We start from the raw sequence: 11942 nt of genomic DNA, 5'->3' as shown, positions 1-11942 counted from the left end.
AAAAAAACAAAACAGAACAACCCACTAATCAGGGTTTGAGTCTCAGGCTCTAGCTCTCAAAAAAAAAAAAAAAAACCTCACTCAGGCTCCTGCCCCTCTGTGGCACTGGGGTCTACTCAACCCCAAATACTGCAACTTCTCTGGCGCTGGGGTCAACTCACCCCCAAATTCTGTGCCCGCTCTGGCGCTGGGGTCGATGCACCCCAAAAAAATGTTGCACCCTCTCTGGCACTGGGGTCAGTGCACCCCAAATGCTGCACCCTCTCTGGCACCGGGGTTGGTGTACCCCCAAATACTGTGCCTTCTCAGATGCTGGGGTCCCCACAGTGCAGTGGGCTCCCAATGAGGCCTCCTCCTTCCCCAAATAGCCTCACCCAAACCACCTGTTGTTAAACATTAAACAAGGGAGGCAACATGCCTGCTTACTTTAGATGATTGTGAGGATGGCTCCAGGCATGGTGTAGTCTTCCAACAGAAACTGCAGCTGCAGCACCATAGTCATTGAGAGTCCGCCTCTCTGGCCTTCTCCGCTTGCTATTTGTAGGGTCCTGGCCTTCCTCTTCCTGTCACCTGACTGCCTGGCAGGGCTTGAGCCTTATCCCTTACTTGACTGGCTGGCTGTGACTGGAAGGTTCTGGACTTAAAGGGGCCACCCTGTCTCTCAGTAACAAGGTTAGAGTTCTCTGTTACAGATGGTCAATCACAGGTACAAATGAAAGGTGCACAGCTTTAACTAACCTTTACATTCTAGTTTAATTGCAAACACTTTTGCTATTAACCATTTTTGCATTATTTAAAAAAGCCCAAAGAAAGAAACCAAATACTTTATTTAGAAAAAAAGGAAAAGAAAAAGAACGCTGACTACAATAGCATTCCTTTTCTATAGTGATAAGTAATGCATGTTTGCCCAGGGATCCCCAAAAGGCACGTATGAGCTAAAAAACAGTCTGTTCCACAGTGGCCATAACTTTACATTTATTATGTATATTTAATAATGAAAGAGGGAGGTGAAAGTATTCTTTCCAGGAAGGTTAGTTTTCAGATGCTCAGTGAGTCTGACTTGCAGCCTTAAGGCCAAAATGTATACACATCCAGGTATAGCATCCAGTCTACCCAGACCTGGACACATGGCACAATCCGAAGCCATTAATAATTGATCAAGGGTACGATTGGGGGAGCAAAGAGCTCCTCATATTGATCTAGGCAAACATCTGGCAAATCCAGTACAGCAACATGTACCTTTTCTCTTTTAAGTCATGTGAAGGACTTCTGCAGCTTATCACTGAATTATAAATACATTGATAACATAACTTTCCTCAGGTGTCTCCAGCAACAGCAGCTTAACTTTAGTATTATATTTAGAATAAAAGATTCTTGGCCTTGTGGCCACCTTGAGAAAATACGATTCAGAACTGTTCCACTTGCATTTAAGTAGGAGTTATAAATATGTTGCAATATATGATTCTTCTTTGGTTTGCTCACAGTAAATTAATGATACCTTATGATTTTTTTTAAAGTGAGAGGCAAAATTATAAAGTAGATTAATGGTTACTTTAATATTAAAAGTAAATATTAAAACTTTAAAGGTTAAAGATATTTTTTAAATCAGAAGAAAAAATGTATAAAGTGCAATTGAATCTCAGTGTGCAAAATGTCACCTTGTAAAATTAAAATATATTGCAAAAAGACTATAAAGACTATAAAGTTCATAGAGAGTGTTTAACAAATCAGTTGGACATGTGTAGTAAGGTTGATACCAATAAACCTGAATGGTATTAATTTGAACTAAAATGTTACATTTATTATTGCTTGTATATCAGTGCAATTAAAGGCCAATTCATCCCTTCCACAAATGATTCAGTTCTTTAAAAGTATTTCCTAAAATTTAAGTCTTTTTCTATGGAAGTCTCTATAAAACAATTCAAAGGAGGAAGCTGAAATATAGAAGGCTTTTCAAAATTAGACTTTGGTAATAACCTTACAGACCAAAAATAGCCAAAATATTGTGAAATTTCATAATATAGAAGATGTGAATATAATTACAGATTCCCAGGCTTCAGTGAGGGAAAATATAAGGATAAGTAACCGGAGGAGGAGAAGGCAAAATAATTTGAGGTAAGAAAGAGTATGTTAAAAAAAAAGTTGGGGGAAGAGGGAGTTGTGAGAGCTCAAGTAAGAAAAACCTCTCGAATATGAATACATTGAAAGGAGGTACAGGAAATCAACAGTTTAAGCATTGGGTAGGGAAATAGATTCAAGTTCGGAGGATAAAAGAACAAGAATCCATGTGAATTAGAAGAGTCAGGTGTACAATTTTGAAATATATGGACAGTTTGAGAAATCAGTAACCATTATAGAAAATAAGTTACAGGCCCCATCTACACATCATCTCTATTATGCAATTACTTTATTAATTGTGCCATATATGTAGACTGGCTACACATGCAAATTAACTATGGAGTCTTAAAATTCTTCAACTAGCTATAAAGATATTGCTCGAAAATGTGTTAATTTTATAGCTGGTTTCCATCCAGCTTTAATTTGCACGTGTAGGCAGTCTGTGACTGGGAGGTCACAGCTGTTGTGCTCTGCCAGCCATTGCAATCTCCCAGTTGCAAGGTGCTCCATGCACCTGTGGGGCAGTGTGATCACAGCAGCACCCTACAGCTGCTAAGGCTGAGAATGCCCATAGCTGATGGGTCTCCCAGTCCCAACTGTGCCACATGCAGAGCTGGTGCTGACAGTCCTGCAACTGACAGGACTGTCAGTCCTAGCTGTGCACTATGTGGAGCCAGGGCTGAGAGTCACACAGCTCTCAGCTCCAGCTGTGTGTGTTCCCTGCAACTGGGACCCCCATCACATCAGGAGCCTTCTTGCCCATGCAGAGGGGAGCCCAGGATAGGGCTCCCCCTGCATTAGCAATGAAGTGTGATGGGATCTAATGCACAGCCCCATAACCATGCCTCCTGGATCATAAGAGCATTGTAATCATAAAGCCTGAATAATCCACAGTTTAGAAAGAAGGGGTTTAAAAAGATCATAAAAAGGGAATTTGCCATAGCTTATGGGAAATAATTAAATCTTGATTAAAAATTTCAGCACTAGCTATGGCAACAATGAATTGTGGTAATGCTATGCAGATGGTGATAAACAGACATACAAAGCTGGTGTTGAAAAAACACCTAAGTCAAAAGAAAGTAGAGTGAAACATGAAGCCAAAAGGATTTTTCACTTGCACTGGGATGAATTTTTTAAAATTTAGGTTGTACCAAACAGGTGCCAGAGACTGAAGTAGAGATTTCAGAGAAAGAATCAAAAGAAGAGTATATTGTATAATTTGTGTATGTTATTATCAAGACTGAAGTTGTGTCATCACTTGCTGATCAATGATAAATCTACCATGATGTTCTGGCCCAGGACATCCAACATTCAGAATATATTTGAAGGGCACATATATGAAACATTTCACACTGAAAAAGAGGGCTGAGATAAAATCTCTTTTATTAACATAAACATTAGAATATTTAGTACCAGGCATTTATGGTCTCTGTGGCAGGTGAAAGAAAGCTGCTACATTCTGGGTGGATCAATCAAAAAGATTGTGAAGCATAATATGGTGGCCTACTTCATTCAGCTGTTGAGAATACTGGAATGACATCTGCATGTTAATTTCCTATTCTGTTTTCAGAAAGAGGGGGGATGCATGATAAGTGCTGTGTTAGGGATATGTCTCTAAATGTTCTTGGGTTAATTGAGACTGTATTTTCTCATATAAAACTATCTGAACAAAAATTAAATGAGACTCAAATGCAACACAATTTTATAGTGTTCAACTACCCAGGGAAACATTCAAACTATTGACAACATTTCTGTGGGGAAAGTAGATCATCACTGATTTGGAGAAGTTTTCTATTGGATATCAATCATCGTCATTCTGAAGAAAAAGTATCATTTTAACTGTCAATACAGTGTTTCATAAAGGAACTTGTAAGAACATTTCAGAAGCCAGTTGGCAAGCGTTTGATTTACCAAGTCAGGTAAATCAAACCAGGTATGATTGTTCACCATAGGAAAACATTTGAGCTAATTAATTTGGCTTAATCTAAGCAATGCTTGAGTGTAAAAGATTATGATTTAGGACCAGATCATCAGGGCCAGGTTTGTGTTAGTGATATGCACAAGATAGATCCTGTTGCCTATGACAGCTTTTGCAGTTAGCTTATAAATTCTGGGAAGTGTTGGATACACTGCTTATTGGGGTAAATAAGCTTCTTGCCTCCATAGGCAATTCCTATGAGAGATCTACTTTTGCTTTCCTCTGGGGCAACAGGCACTAAAGTTATCAACAGTCTTAAATAACGCTCTTACAGAGGGAGAAGAAAGGAAAGGAATAGCTTCCTTTGAATATTGGTTTGTTTCATTTTTTAAAATATTTTTCTCATAAATGGCAATGCATAGGGGGTATCCAGGGGTGCATGTGCACCCCCTGAGAGCACTGGTGCATCCCTGGCAGACTGCACTCCCCTCTTAGGCGATGGGCAGGGAAGATGGGCAGGAACACTGGTGCATACCCTGCAAGCACCGGTTGGGGCATGGGAGCACCAGATGAAGCTCTGCAGCCACTTCCAGGAATGCCGCAACCGCTTCCTGGTTGGCAAGATTGGCACTGGGGGAACATCCCACCCCTGCAGTCAGTGAGATTGCCCATAGGGGGGACTCCCTGGGTCGGTGAGTTTGTGTTTTGTTCTGTTTAAATCATGCAGGGTTCTTGTGGTAACAAAAAGCATATTAACAACCACTGTTCAAATCCAGGCGTCTCTTCAGGTTGTGTATTCAATTTAAGGTTTTGTCTTTGTGGGCTTGGGGTTGGGATTTTTTTTCTCCACCTTCCTAAATTAAAAAAAACATGGAGAGAGAACAGCATAGTGAAATTAAGATTTACCAACAGAAGGATAGGTATTTTTAGGTAAGCTGACATTTTCCTTTCTTAACATGATTTACATTGTGAAGTGTTTGCCAGTTGACTTACTGATGTTTTTCTTTCTCATGATTAATGTGTTTTGCACTCAGAGACCCATTATTGGCAATGTAGCTGAAAACAGTTTACATAATGTCTGCATCTGCTCTATAGTCTATTTAAATGAAAATAACACAACCAATAAAACAATCAAACATTATTGAAAGACTTTCGTCTCACATGGTAGGAACCTTCAGTCTATATATATCCCCTTGGCAGTCAAGCCAGTTTACAGATAAACTTAACCTACTGCTGAGATATAGATGAGAAGCAATATAAAATCATTACATAAATTCTGATGCAGATTAACATCTTTTGCTATATCACTGAAGTCAGGAGACCCCATTTGTGTGATTCTTGTCATATCACTTCCGGCATCGGTTTATTGGCATTGCATGGGAAATAAGTCAAGATAAAAAGAGTTTTCCTTCTGGGTCTTTTCTGACCTGTTTCAGTGCAATCCTTAGCCAATTAAAACAGTGAAAATGACCTTTTAGTGTTTAATTTGTGACTAAGCTTAATTATTATAGTAAAAAATGGATGTGAAAAAATTCCTTGTGTTAGGTTTCTTGAAGCTTCCAAAGCTTCAAGTAGTCACTTTTCTACAAACAGGCAGAGCTTGAATAAATCATAATATTAACATTTTTTGATTTATTGAAATTCCAAATATCTTAGTCATAAGTGGACTGGGAAACTAATATCTTTTTTTTAAAAGTATAGACCCATTCTACATATAGTCAAGTATGTTTCTAAGAAATTAAACTTGATTGCAGCATTAATGCTATTTCCATAGTGATTTTCGTATTATTTTTCTGATGCAAGTGCCCATGTCCACTGCTGATGAGAAATAATATTTGGAAGCCATAAAATCGTTGTGTCAGCTGTCTTGATTTTTGTAGGAACAGCAACATGAAATTAATGTTTTAGTTCTCCATTTGCTTTCATGAAATATAATCACAAGCTATCAGTGTCTTGTAGTGGTCTGGGAATGACAAATATAGCATTCCAATATGCACTTTCATATTGAGATCATCTGAAATTTGTCACAATGCCAACTGATTTTGCATGGATTCTTGCTCTTAACTTATGCTTTGCGTTATTTTTAACACGATGCAAAAAAAGAGAAGATAGAGAAAACATATTCACTATGAAAACAATGAGCCAGATTCTACAGAATCAGTAATTTCTCTGCAAGTTTTCATTCTTGTGATACCTGCAGTGTTCCTGTTCCATATGGTAGTAAAACAAACATCTATCATTTGAGAGATGGTACAAATGCAAAACGCCAGATTACAGATATTTTATTTTCTATATGTATACTTGGATGTGCTAGCCTACTCTCTTTTTGCTTTATAGTTATAAATCCCCAACTGTGCATGTAAACGCACACATATATATCCATTCATGTATATATTATATACATTTACATATGTATGTATGTATACATATAGTATGTGTGCATGTATGTCTGTGTGTGTGTATAATTTATATTTGATGCTGCAACCTAAATCATGTATGTTTTCTTCTGTGCTAACACACTCATCACTTTAGTTCCCCTGCCCAAAAAGCCTGTCTGTATGGTTAAGGAATTGCAGTTTGCTGGAGAATTTAATTTTTGGAAGCACTGCTTTGTTTTAGTGTCCAAAACCACAAAACGGCTTAAAAGCCTTAGTAGAATTTCTGGGGATAAAACTCATCAGCAGCCGTCATACATTTTGTAAAATTGAGCAGCATCTTTTTCTCTCTTTATATGACATTTGGTCTTTATATGCATCCTTTTTTCCCAGCAACATGCTGGAGATCCGCCACTTCCTGAGCAGACTCAATTTGATCAAGTTTGCTCCACACACAAGCTGAGGCAAACTGCATTATTCTCCATGCAGTTGTATAAGTACCAAAATGTGTGTCAGCGTGCATAAAATGGTAGCAGTGCGCATTTGAACTAAAGCTCCTCTGAGGTGTTTTAATTCAGAAGCGCACCACCACCATTTTCTCCACACTGACACACATTTTGCCATTTATACAACTGCACGCATTGCAGCACCGGGAACTTTTCAAAGTGCTCACAGCTGCAACACATGCATGTGCAAACATGCCCCTAGATTACGTGCTGCAAGTTTTATGATACTTCAGTACATAAATTTGGAGAGTGATATGGAAGACCTACCAAGCATGTGACTTGTTTCCAGCATCAAAGCTTTGAGCACTTTTATTGAGCATTTACTTGAACCCTCTGTATGAATAAGGGACATTGGTATTTTGATTGTTTTTTCTTTGAAAGGGTCATTCTTCATAATAATAGAAAAACAGCTGCAGGGGGCTGATAAAATAAAAATGGTGAAGTGGGTGAACAGTGGAGGACATGGATGAGGGTCCAGGGGTCCTAGAACCTACGCACTGAATCAGGCCAGTGTACAGAGTCAGTCTGTGGCTGGATCCAGCCCATCCCTGTGTCAGTAGAAGGGGAAGGTTCACAGGGCTGGTGCCTGGAACTGAACTTTGGCTGGGCTGCCTGCACCCCCATAGCCAGAGACAAGACAGCAGGCAGAGCACTGTACAGCCCCAGACTTATGGACAAGGTGAGTGTCTTTACTTCAGATTGCCTCATGACTGCGAGCTGGGTCTGTTTGCACGTTGGTGGGGTGTGGGCAAGTGCACAAGCAGACTGCATTCAGGAGCAACTGCCCCTTCCAGCTGTGCTGCAATGCAGAGCCAAATGTTGTCAGGAAAGTTTCAGAGACAGCTCCACTTCTCCTTTTTCCTGAGCTGCTGCTACTCAGTTTCTTACCTAAGGTAAGGCCTTTTTTCCTTCATGCTGCCTTTCCAAAACAGGGGGGCACAGCACAGCCCCAGCCTAACCCCTGTATACCACTGTTTGTAGGCTGTATACCAGAGCTACAGGGCAAGGCTGCAGCTATGCACTGTGCCCCAGGCTTCAGCCTGAACAGAGCCTGCCAGCTTGGAGGAAGGCTAAAGGAGGGAGACAGAGGAGCAAGTAGGGGAGCAGAGGCTGTGTAGGGAGGGGAATGGTGGGAGGAGGCTGCAGGGGGTGATGGTGGGGTGTAAAGGTGGCGGACAGAGAGGGGGACAGGCAGCAACTTCAGCTGTGGCTCCAACCCTGGATAGGGGCTAGAGCCTGAGCCAAAGCATCCACCTTCTTCCCCACCACCCTCAATACACAATCTTAAGATGAGGGGCACTTTTCCCCCATGTTAGATGAAGGGGGAACCTCATCTTTGAAATGAGTAAATACACTAACGTATGCCATCTGCACGCGCTTTGTATGTCAAGGGAAAAGATTTTGAAACTTCTACCTCCTTTCGACCTTTATCGTAACACACAGTACACTGACATTAATGCAGATGCTGAAGTGAAATGCATACCTACTAATATTTGTAAATGGCTTAGGGCTCCCCTAGCATTCTGAATGCTTCAGGTGAAGGAATGATAGGATCTGATGTGTGATCCACAAAATCTCGCCTCCTGCTGTGCATGGCAGGAAGTGTGATTGTAGAATCCAGCATCAGATCGATTCACACCTTACAACTGGTGAAGGGGAAGCACAGGATTGAGATCCAAGACTCCTGCTGCACAAGCAGGTAGCCAGTTCCTGGAAATGCTAGCCCCACAGCTGATGGGGCTTACAACAGGGGCAGCACATGGAATGCTGCCCCCACTGCAAGCTCTGTCAAGTGCAAGGCTCACAGTGGGAGTAGCACATGGAAGACCACCCCTGCTGTGAGCCTTATCAGCTGTGGGGCTTGCAGTGGATGGTGCACCGCTGTAGTTGGAGCCTTTTTACCTGATGGGGCTTCCAACCACAGGGAAGCACCTAGCCACATGTTCAGTTAATGGTGTGATGTAAACAAGCCATGAAGTTGTAGTCACATGTTTTGTGGAATAACATTGTAGCTTATTCCTTGTTTTATCATATCACACCTTTAATTGATTGAATGTGTGGCTGGGTCATAACTTAAGAAATGATTAACTAGTTAATCACACCTTAAGGCTAGGGACAGACATTACACATAAACCAGTTTAAGTGATCAGAAACTGTTTTAAACCTGTAACAGAACAGATGTTCAGTGCACATAAACCAGTTTGAAAATGACTGAAACTGGTTTGAGATAAACCTGGTTGAATGTCGTATCAAACTTAACTGATTTAATGGATGAGATCTATCTGATGCAAGAAGTCGATGGGCCGACGAGGTAAAGTGCTGCTTGACCTGGTTCTGGCAATGGGGGACGACCTAATCAGTGATCTAATGATCAAAGGGAAGCTGGGTGACAGTGACCACAAGCTGATCACCTTCACCATCTGCCTTAAAGCTGGAAAGTCAACCAGCAATACAGAAGTCCTCGACTTCAGGAAAGCTGACTTTGACAAGCTCAGGAGGCTTGTCAGGGAGGCCCTAAAGGGCCACAACCCAAAGGGTAGGGGAGTTCAGAATGAGTGGTTGCTCCTCAAAGGAGCAATCCTGGATGCACATGCAAAGTCTATCCCATCTCAGAAAAAGGGCACAGCAGCCACCTTGGAACTAGTGGACCTCTTACATCTAAAAAGACAAATCTACAAAGGATGGAGGACTGGAACCACCTCCATGGAGAAATACTCTGTACTGGTCTGGACCTGCAGGGAGCAAGCCAGGAAAGCCAAGGCTGCAACAGAACTCCAACTAGCTACAAGTATCAAGGACAGTAAAAGGACCTTTTTTAGAAATGTGGGGAGCCAGAGATAGAGCAAGGGCAACATTGGACCCCTGCTAAACCAGATGGGACAGCTGAAAACCGATGCCCAGGAAAAGGCCAACTTGCTAAATGGGTACTTTGCGTCAGTCTTTCACCAGTCCCATAGGATGTCCCTGCCCATTATGGAACAGGGATGCCCAGGTGAGGGAGATACCTTACCTGCCATCAGTGCTGACCTCATGAAGGAACACCTTGAGAGGCTGGACACCTTCAAGTCAGCCGGCCCTGACAGTTTACACCCCAGGATACTCAAGGAGCTGGCTAGCATCATAGCTCAGCCCCTGGCATGTATCTTTGAGAACTTCTGGTGCTCTGATGAAGTGCCTGATGATTGGAAGAAGGCTAATGTCATGCCTATCTTCAAGAAAGGGAGGAAAGTGGATGTAGCAAACTACGGGCCCATCAGCCTGACCTCTATCAAAGAGGCCATTCTTAATGGATTGGCCGATGGCAACATCCTGAAGGGTAGCCAGCACTGGTTTGTTGCAGGTAGTTCTTGCTTGACCAATCTCATTTCCTTCTATGACTAGGTGGCCTATCACCTGGACAAAGGGGAAGAAATTGATGTTCTATATCTTGACTTTAAAAAAGCCTGGTATCCCATGATCACCTCTTAGTAAAACTAGTTAGCTGCGGTCTCGGCCACACCACGGTCCACTGGTTGGGGAATTTACTCCGTGGTAGAACCCAGAGGGTGGTGGTTAATGGAAGTCAATTGTCGTGGTGCCCTGTGACCAGTGGGGTCCCTCAGGGCTCTGTCCTTGGGCCTATACTATTGAACATCTTCATTAATGATGTGAACATTGGTAGCAGAAGCTAACTGGCCAAATTTGCCTATGACACCAAACTCCGAGGTAAAGTGTCCACACCTGAGAGGAGGGTGATCCAGGCTGACCTTGACAGACTCAGGAATCAGATGAGAACCTGATGGTATTTAACACTGAAAAATGCAAGGTTCTCCACCTTGGGAAGAAAAACCTGCAGCATCCTTATATGCTCAGCAGTGCTACATTGGCACCATGGAAGAAAGAGACTTGGGGGTCATCATTGACCACAAGATGAACATGAGCCTGCAACATGATACTGCTTCTAGTAAAGCAAGCAAAATGCTTGCTTGCATCCACAGATGCTTCTCAAGTAAATCTCAGGCCATCATTCTCCTGTCGTACTCGGCCTTGGTGAGGCCACAGCTGGAGTACTGAGTCCAGTTTTGGGCTCCACAATTCAAAAAGCATGTGGAGAAGCTTGAGAGGTTGCAGAGGAGAGCCATGTGCATAATCAGAGGTTAGGAAAGCAGACCTTATGAAGAGAGACTGAGAGCCATGGGACTCTTCAGCCTGGAAAAGTGCAGGCTCAAGGGTGATCTGGCGGCCACATATAAGTTCATCGGGGTACTTACCGGGATCTGGGGGAACATCTGTTCACCAGAGTGCCCCAAGGGATGACAACATCAAATGGTCACAAACTCCTTCATGATCATTTCAGGCTGGACATAAGGAAGAACTTGTTTACTGTCCGAACCCCCAAGGTTTAGAATTGCCAATAGATTACCAGAGGTCTTTTGAACGTGTTCAGAGTAGGTGTTTGAACCACATCTGGATGTTTATTGTGCTGGGATCCTACGATCCCTGCTGACTTCCCGCCTCTGGGGCAGGGGGCTGGACTCAATCTTCCGAGGTCCCTTCCAGCCCTAATGTCTATGAAATCTATGGTTTGGCTCAAACCAGTTTATGCAACGTCAGTCCCAGACCCCTTGCTGGTTTTAAGATGAACCAGACTCCCCCAGCATTCCGACATGCTGTCTGTGTATGGCAGGGCTTTCTGTTCCGCAACAGGGCTGGCCCCTTCTCTCTGTTCCCTGGCTGGAGCTCTCACAGAGACTTGCAGGCATAGAGCATCTGCCTGGCTTCTTCCTGCAAAGTAGGGATTATTACCCCCAACCCTTCTGCCTTATGCAGGCACCTCAGCATTTGCCAGAAAACCACATGCTGGCTACTCTCTGTGCTGTGGGAGACCACAAAGGCAGACAGGGTTTTGGGAGCTAATCAACAGGCAGCTTAATGTCTTTCCTTGTAAGAGCTGTTTAAGAAGAGCTTGCAGAGAGGCTTTGTTTTCTTAATGGGTTGATAAACCCTGAGTTAGGGGTGATGAACATTCCCTGCTGGGCTGCTCGG

At 42.6% G+C, this 11942-nt stretch overlaps 1 protein-coding gene and 2 long non-coding RNA genes across 4 annotated transcripts in view; 2 read left to right on the top strand and 1 right to left on the bottom strand.

Moving 5' to 3' along the window:
- LOC109311036 overlaps window positions 1–10340 on the top strand; it is a 13947-nt gene extending 3607 nt beyond the window's left edge. Inside the window, exons 2-3 of the long non-coding RNA XR_002101377.1 lie at window positions 7120–7124; window positions 10192–10340. This is a non-coding gene — a long non-coding RNA (uncharacterized LOC109311036). The remainder of the gene's footprint in view (window positions 1–7119; window positions 7125–10191) is intronic.
- DIAPH2 (diaphanous related formin 2) overlaps window positions 1–11942 on the top strand; it is a 686654-nt gene that overhangs the window by 544379 nt on the left and 130333 nt on the right. The gene's annotated exons all lie outside the window — the stretch shown is intronic.
- LOC109311037 overlaps window positions 7515–11942 on the bottom strand; it is an 18219-nt gene continuing 13791 nt past the window's right edge. Inside the window, exon 3 of the long non-coding RNA XR_002101378.1 lies at window positions 7515–7525. This is a non-coding gene — a long non-coding RNA (uncharacterized LOC109311037). The remainder of the gene's footprint in view (window positions 7526–11942) is intronic.

The sequence above is a fragment of the Crocodylus porosus genome, unplaced genomic scaffold, assembly GCF_001723895.1.
Source record: "Crocodylus porosus isolate Cpor-Errol unplaced genomic scaffold, CroPor_comp1, whole genome shotgun sequence".
NCBI lineage: Eukaryota > Metazoa > Chordata > Crocodylia > Crocodylidae > Crocodylus > Crocodylus porosus.
This window is presented reverse-complemented; position numbering and strand designations above follow the sequence as displayed.